This window comes from Dipodomys ordii, unplaced genomic scaffold (genome assembly GCF_000151885.1).
Source record: "Dipodomys ordii isolate 6190 unplaced genomic scaffold, Dord_2.0 Scaffold371, whole genome shotgun sequence".
Taxonomy (NCBI): Eukaryota; Metazoa; Chordata; class Mammalia; order Rodentia; family Heteromyidae; genus Dipodomys; species Dipodomys ordii.
Genome location: NW_012267587.1, coordinates 255649 through 263865, shown reverse-complemented (window position 1 = coordinate 263865; position 8217 = coordinate 255649). Strand labels below are relative to the sequence as shown.

At 39.0% G+C, this 8217-nt stretch overlaps 1 pseudogene; it reads left to right on the top strand.

Annotated features, from left to right (window-relative positions):
- LOC106001699 overlaps positions 1–1039 on the top strand; it is a 6853-nt pseudogene extending 5814 nt beyond the window's left edge.
- Positions 1040–8217: the final 7178 nt, after the last annotated feature.

Below are 8217 nucleotides of genomic sequence, written 5' to 3'. Positions count from 1 at the left end.
AATGTAATATGTGTGGAAAGTCTTTCACCCAGAAGTCAACTCTCACTTTCCATCAGAGAATACACACAGGAAAGAAACCTTATGAATGTAACATTTGTGGAATGTCTTTCACCTGCAAGGCAAGTATTACTGACCACCAGAGAACACACACAGGAGAGAAAACTTATGAATGTAATATGTGTGGAAAGTCTTTCACCCAGAGGTCAACTCTCACTGTCCACCAGAGAATACACACAGGAAAGAAACCTTATGAATGTAATGTGTGTGGAAAGTCTTTTACCCAGAAGCTACACTTAACTGTCCACCAGAGAACGCACACAGGAGAGAAACCTTATGAATGTAACACGTGTGGAAAGTCTTTCACCAAGAAGTCAACTCTCACTTTCCATCAGAGAATACACACAGGAAAGAAACCTTATGAATGTAACATTTGTGGAAAGTCTTTCACCAAGAAGTCAAACCTTACTGACCACCAGAGAACACACACAGGAAAGAAACCTTATGAATGTAACGTGTGTCGAAAGTCTTTCACCCAGAAGTCACAACTTACTGTCCACCAGAGAACTCACACAGGAAAGAAACCTTATGAATGTAACGTGTGTGGAAAGTCTTTCACCCAGAAGCTAAACTTCACTGTCCATGAGAGAACACACACAGGAGAGAAACCTTATGAATGTAACGTATGTGGAAAGTCTTTCACCAAGAAGTCATACCTTACTGCCCATCAGAAAACACACAGGAAAGAAACCTTATGAATGTCATATGTGTGGAAAGTATTTCAGCTAAGATCTACACGTTACTGTCAACCAGAGAGCACACACAGGAGAGAAATTTTATGAAAGCAAGCTATGTGGAAAGTCTTTCACCCAGAACATACACCTTTCTGTCCATCAGAAAAAACCCCACCAGAGAGAAATGTTATGTATGTAGCAGGCATGGAAATTCTTTCACCTGGAAGGCACAACTTAACATCCATCACAGACCACAAGAAGAGAAACCTTATGAATGCAACCAGTGTGGAAAGACCTGGAGGTCATAGCTTAACACACATAAGTTGATTCACACAAATGAAATAACTTAGGATTGTACCAAATGGGGAAAGTCTTTGATCTGTAAGAAAATTGAAATTTCAATACAGAACCAATACAGGATAGAAACCTTATGATAAAGCAGATGTGGAGTCCTCCAACTACAAGACACAGCTCAGGGTTCATCATAAAACACACAAAACACACAGACACACACGCTCACACACAAAGAGGAGAGAAATCATATGTAGGAAAAATAAATGGAAAGGTTTTCAAGAAAATGTCCTAACTCAGTTTGCCTCAGAGAACAGACACAGGCGAGAAAATACAAATATAACAATTGTGGAGAGTTCTTTACCAAGTAGTCATGGATCCAAGTTCATAGGACACACACAGTGGGGTAATCTTAACAATATTACAAATGTGGAAATCCTTTGATCAGAAAGGAATACCTCATGTTCATCAGAGAACTGACTCACATAGGAGAAAAGAAAGTAGTGCATAGAACATATGTGAAATGACTTTCAATCAGAACTGAGTCCTCAGCCTTATGTGAGAGCATAGTCAGGAAAGAAATTATGAGTATAGAAAACATTTTGCCAGAAGTCCCATCTGTACAGGTATCAGAGACCTGGACACATGACAGAATCTCTGTAAATATAAACATCAGAGGAAGTCTTCCAACCAGAAGCCAACCTTCAGCAAGTATTAGAACATTCACCCAGGAAAGAAGCCAGATGTAGGAAAATCTTTATCAGAAAACCTCTGCAAATTATACAGAGAAATCCTTCATAGCAGAGGTAAGCTAGGTGTGATGGGAAACCATTCTTCATTCTTCAGCTTTCTTTGAGCCAACATTTCTCAGACTTTCATCATGTTGAGTGGGGATGGTATCTTTCAATATTATCCAAAGCGTGTGGAAACAACCAGTTATAACATGTAATTCAGAGATTAAAATTATTAACTTGCATCTTTTATACTAAGGAATGGTGTTTCAGAGTAATTTGATAAAATCTTCTTAGAAATATGAGGTCTGTCACTTTGGGACTGGATTCAGATCACCTCCAACATGGTTAGGGGAACAATAGTTGTGTGAAGACTGTTATGATTGGAGGCAAGAACATAAGAACACCTTTTTTTCTATTGCTCCCTTAAGTCCCCCTCTGTATGTGTGATCCAGCATTACAGTACAAATGACTAACTTATTCCAGTTCAGTTATTGAATGGAAGATCTACTGGAAGATATTAGTCCTTATTGCAGTACATACATAGTAGTAAAGTCTTTCTCGGAGGGATAACAATGCTCAATAGGAAATGTATTCATAACCTAATTCATATAATAGTATAACCAATTTATACAGTATCTTTACAATTAAATATATATTTAAAAAATATGGTGGATTAATAAAGACAAGAGTCTCAGCATTTTGCCTTTGGGGAGAACCTCAAAATGTCTTCAGTGGTTGCTCTTTTCTTTAATTAATCACTGGTGATGAACAACTTGTGATTGATTCACACTGAGCCCATTTAGTTGTTCTGCTGAGTGATCTATAATAAAACACCAGTGTGAACGATGTGTCGTACCTGTGTTATCTCATAGAGGGCCAAGGTAGATTTGACATTAGGGGAAATAATCAAGCACACAAAGATATTGATTAATCTCTCTCAAAAATTGAAGTTAACAAAAAAATAAAACCATCTGCCACTTGAGCTACAGCATCAATTCTAGGCCCTGAGAGGAAGGAAAGAAGGAAGGATGGAAAGAAGGAAGGAAGGAAGGCAGCAAGAAAGAAGGGAAGTGAGAGGGAAAGAGGAAGGAAAGGAATGAGGAAGAAGGAAGAAATAAACTTTTCAAAAGAAGAATGTTTAATTTTTGGTGAATGTGAGAATTATTCTTTCAGAGGTGGGGCTCAAGAAAAATGGCTTTTACAAAAAGCTAATTCTTGAACTGTTTATAAAATAATAAAGAAGATGTAACATTTTATAAATTGATTTATTAATTCAGTAATATTAAGTAATGAGGTCAGGTGTGGCTGGTGACCTATTGGCCACATGGTGGATGGTGGGATCTGGCATCTTGTCTTCATGCAGGGGGAAGGAAATTCCCCCATCCATCACTTGCCACCCAACTGATGGGTGTGGCTGGTTCCCTGGAAACAGGGATGAGCATTTGGCTGATATGTTACTCAATCAGTTAGTCCAGTGCCTGGGACTGGAATTTCCTGTGGACCTGCCTCCTGCTTAGGCCCTATTTAGGCTGGACCAGCAGTGGCACTAGATGCCATGGTTCATGTCTCTGTGATCATGTCCTGTGTCCTGTCTCCTGGCTTGTCTCTGGTCATCAAAGTGTGTCAGTTCAGCACTCTCTTGGGACTGATTGGTTTCTTTCTTTCTTTTTTTTTTTAGATTTTCACTGTATTCTTTTTTTTCTTTTTTTAATTTATTTTTATTGTAAAAATACTATAATGAGGGGTTGAAATTACATGGGCAAGATAATGAGTACATTTCTTATCAAGCATTGTAGCCTCCTCCTTTGATTCCCCTTCCCATCCCTTCCCATCCTTCTGACCCCCTGACCCAATCCCCCCCCCCACCAAAGTTGTAAAGTTCGTTTTTGACATGACAGCGTGTACTTCTCATTTTTGCAATGGTTCCACCTATATCTGTATTTTGCTGATTGGATTCTTAGTGTTGTTTTTATTTTTTTTTCTTCTGTCCTGTTTCCAAGCTGTCTAAGTGTATTTGTGGACTGCAAGTCTTTGTTACATCAGGCTGCTTGCAGACTGCTAGCTGTGGAATAGACTCCAGTATTCCATCTTCCAAAATGTAGCTTCCAACAAATATACTGTCTTCTTTTACAGAAACACAAAGGTTGACCTAACGTTACAATTTCTAGAGCCAAGATAGATGCCACTGTATAGTTACGTAATTAAAGATATCCTGGAGGCATTTAGAAAAAGTATCTGTTACATCAGAAAGTGCTTAATTAGTAAACCAAGACCAAGACTCCAGATCCTATATAAGCCAGTCATTCTACATATGTCTAGAGCTGTTTGGTTACATGAAGAACTCTACTTTCACACTTTCATGAAGAAATGTTTTTGTGCCAATATGAGCTGTTCAACTCAGGAACTGAGTTGAAGCCAACCAGAGTTGGCTTCAAAGGAGATTCTCTCATCTTGGCCTCCATAAAAGCTAGGAATGAAAGCATGAGCCCTGTGGGCTTTTCTGAAGAAATCCCTCTCTGGGAATAAGAGGTTTCATTCAGTGCTTCACCTCACGATTCCTGTCCCTTCAACAATTTCGGTATTTATTTTAATTTTTCAAAGATAATCCTTAAATCCTGGCCAGGGTTCCATTTACAAGATAAGGACAGTGGAATTTGCATTGCCAGATTTAGCTAGGTTGTTAGCTTAACCCCTTCCCTCACACTGTTCACCCTTTTGCTTATCTACTGAAGCCTAGTGAAAAAAAATAGGGGGATTGGGAGGCCCTTGGCTTCCTACTTGTAACACACAGACACACACACACAGACACACAGACACACACACACACACAGGCCATTGGATATAGCTCATTCTCCCATTTTTACAAACTATGGTTTCTGATAAAAGATGGTTCACGGACTGGAGTTCCTTCTATCTAGGCCTGTCATATAGCTGTAATTAAAAGACATGAACCCATGTACCACATTCATTCAAAGTAGCCCTGATGATAACATTTTATTTTTGATTTTATTATTTTTGTTATCATTTGGCCAACACTTTTCCTTAAGCACAAAATTTAAGGGACTTACTTCTCACTGAATTGGTAAAGTACCCTTTCCTTCATTTAATTTAAAACCGGCAATTAAAAATGAGCAATTACACTCCCTCATGTGTGGAATCTTATCTACTCAAGGAAGCTGAAATTAGAAAGATAGCATTTCTAGGCCATCCCAAGCAAAAGCTTCATGGAAATGGTATCTTAGCCAATAAAAGAATGAATATGGTCATATGTGCCTATCTTGTTTGCTACTTGTGATATGTAATTATAAAATTAGTGTGTTGAAAAGCCCAGACAAAGAAGCAAGACCCTAAGGTGAAAAATCAGTGATACATAAGGGCATCTGGTATAGAAGTTAAAGGAAGCCTCACAAATTTTGCCCCTGAATTCAACGTGAGGACCACTAATATGATCTGTGAAAACAATGCATTCTTCCAAATATTTAGTGGAAGAATTTGGATGTGGTTTACAGAATGTTAGGTAAACAGTCCTTTACTGAGATTGCAAAAGGATTTTGCATATGTCTATATGATGTTATGAATTTTATATCTTACTCTGTGGAAACCATGAGTCCTGCTTGGATCAAGTAGTTAAGATCTCCTGAACTAACAGGGCATTGGTGCGTCATATCAGAATTCTTAGTTGCTCAAGAGTATGAGGTTGAAAATCATAATTGAAAGACCAACTAGGTAGGAAATGCTGTGAGACTGTTATCACCAATTTTCACCAAATTTCCCACAAGTAGTGCTGTGAATCATGTTGATTCATTTGTTCCTTTATTACAAAATCTGATGGACAGTACCCAGGCCCTGAGTAGAAAGAACTCCAAGGCCAAGGAAGATATTTTGTAAAAATGGGTTCTTTGGCCTTTGTGCAGGAACGTTTCCATTCCTATAGAAACCTAAAATACTCCATAGGGTATAGTCATTGTCCAGCAATTGAAGTTGGTATTGAAATGTCTTATAAGCCTGGGTAATGATAAATTGTCACAAAATTTTAGTTTGGTATCTTTTGTCATGCGAATGCACATGAATATGCCTTTATGTTTCTGACTAGTTCATAGGTCCTTGTAGTGGTTCAAGTTACTATGTAGGACAATGTGATCCCCATCTGTAAAGTGTGGAATTAGACATTCCAAGATCAATCTCAACATATAAAATGTGGCCAAATATTTCAGAATACTTGAAACAATATCATAAGGAAAGGAGTCAATATTGATCTTTTAAGATCTCAGAATACCAATATATTTGAACTAGAACACAATGGTCTTCTACTGTGTGCACACAGATGTAGGAGACATACTTTTTTCAGTCTGTTCTGTCCAGATGTGTAGAAGCACTTTTGCTGTTCTTCCCTTATGGATTGCACTTTATTTCAAGGCCACTAATAGGGGTGAATGAGTGATGTTTAGTTTCAGCTCATTCTAAAAGCTCGTATGTCCTGAAAAGAGAAGTGGTGAACCATGACTTTGGTACATATCCACCCTAGACCTAATCACTAAGAGTGGGTTAAGTTCTATAATTTTTCAGTATGTCAACGGTACTACCACAAGGTTCATCCTGTAGCAATATCTAATGTGAGGCTTTAGAAGAGTTCTGCCTTTGTTCAAAGATTTCAACTCTAAAATAGATTATTTTCAATAGCCATTCATAGAATGTTACTGGATAAAGTACACAAACATAGTCACATCTATGTTACAGAACATTGTGATATCATCAGCAGGGGCAGTTCATATGACCCAAAGTCATGACCCTGAAGAGTCTGCTCTCCAGAGATCTAAGTATTTAACCAAAACCCTCCAGTTCCCAAGCAATCTTGATCCCAATGAGAGAGCAGGATATTAGGTGAATCCTTGTTTCTTCCTGAGGTTAACCTGGAATGAGGCATCTCAGAGTGACTGGAAGGGACAGAAGCTGGGATACTGAGCACAGTGGGTACTGAACAAGGCTCTCATAGGATTTTCATTAGAACCTCAGGGACCACCCAAGGCCTCCTTCCATTACCTTGAGCACTTATATCTTTAGTGTTGTCCACCTCTAGGTCATTTTTCCTCCCATAATTAGCATAGTATTAAGTGTACATTTTTCCCACTCCTTTGAGAAACATCTTACCCTTACCTCTCTTTTAAGTTTCCTCAACGAATTGAGAGGTTCTTTTACATTTTTTTCTTTCAGTTTTCTTGATCAGAAACATCCTTGTATGAAGTCCCTGTTATAAAGTTGTCAGTACTTTGAGAAAATCACTACCTGGGGCATCCCCAGCTAACCATCTTTTCTTCACTTGTCCATGGGGTCTGAGCAAAACCAAGCCAAATCTGTATATGTGCATTCTAACTTAAATGTTTGTTACCAATAGTTTGATGTGTGTTGGAAGTTGGCTGGGCTCATAGTCTAGGCCAGAACTCAAAATGGAAGGTACAGGAAAGAAAAGATTGGTGAGGAGCCAGCCGAGGAGAAGAGCACAGTGCCAAAGTCTTCATGCAATATGCAAGCCTGGCAAGCCCCTTGGGACAGGAGTGAGGAGCCAGAATCGGGCCTGTGCTACCCATCAGTACACCACCAGCACCACATGGCACCTCTAGCATGGGACATGTTGTGCCCAGGTTTCAGGAGGGCTGACTGTTGACACAGGGACCTGTTAGTCAAGTTAAGCCACTGGCCTAATGTAATTGTCTTGTCTTATGTAGATGATACAATTGCTGTGGACAAGAAGAATTGGTAGTAAAACTATTGTCTGATGAACTAGTTAAAATTCTTCATGATGTGTGTGTGTGTGTGTGTGTGTGTGTGTGTGTGTGTGTGTCCTAAGGAGAAAACAAATTGAAAAGTAGTTCAGAGAGAACTGAAATGACAAGAGTGTCAGACTTAAGTCCACTGCAAGATAGATCCATTACATTCACAACCAATAAGTGAAAAGGAAAGGTTTCCTTCACTTATTTTGACCTACCTTGACAAAGCCCATTGTGTTCAAAATAATAAGAACAGAAATGTATGTGTTGATGCTTACGGTTGTACAACAGCTAGTTTACAAGTGACAGCAGAGGCATAGAGTCTCTTCTGTGTGCGGCCCCTGCACTTACTGGAAAGGAGGACAATAGTATTGAAAGTGAACTAAAGTCACTTGTAAGTTTGTCATTTAAATTGCAGGGGAAGCATTGACTAATTTAAATGAGCAGACATTTTGTTTTGCTGGTCCTTAGGCTTCAACTCAGAGGCCAGGTGCTGTCCCTGAGCTGCTTTTGCTAAAGTGTAACATTCTACCACTTGAGCCACAGCACCACTTCCAGGTTTTTCTGTGCATGTGGACCTGAGGAATAGAACCCAGCTCCTCATTCATGCAATGCAAGCACTGTACCACTAAGCTACCTTGCCTGTCCTATAAGCAGACTTTTTATGTTAAAAGAAGAAAGAATAGGTTTCTATGT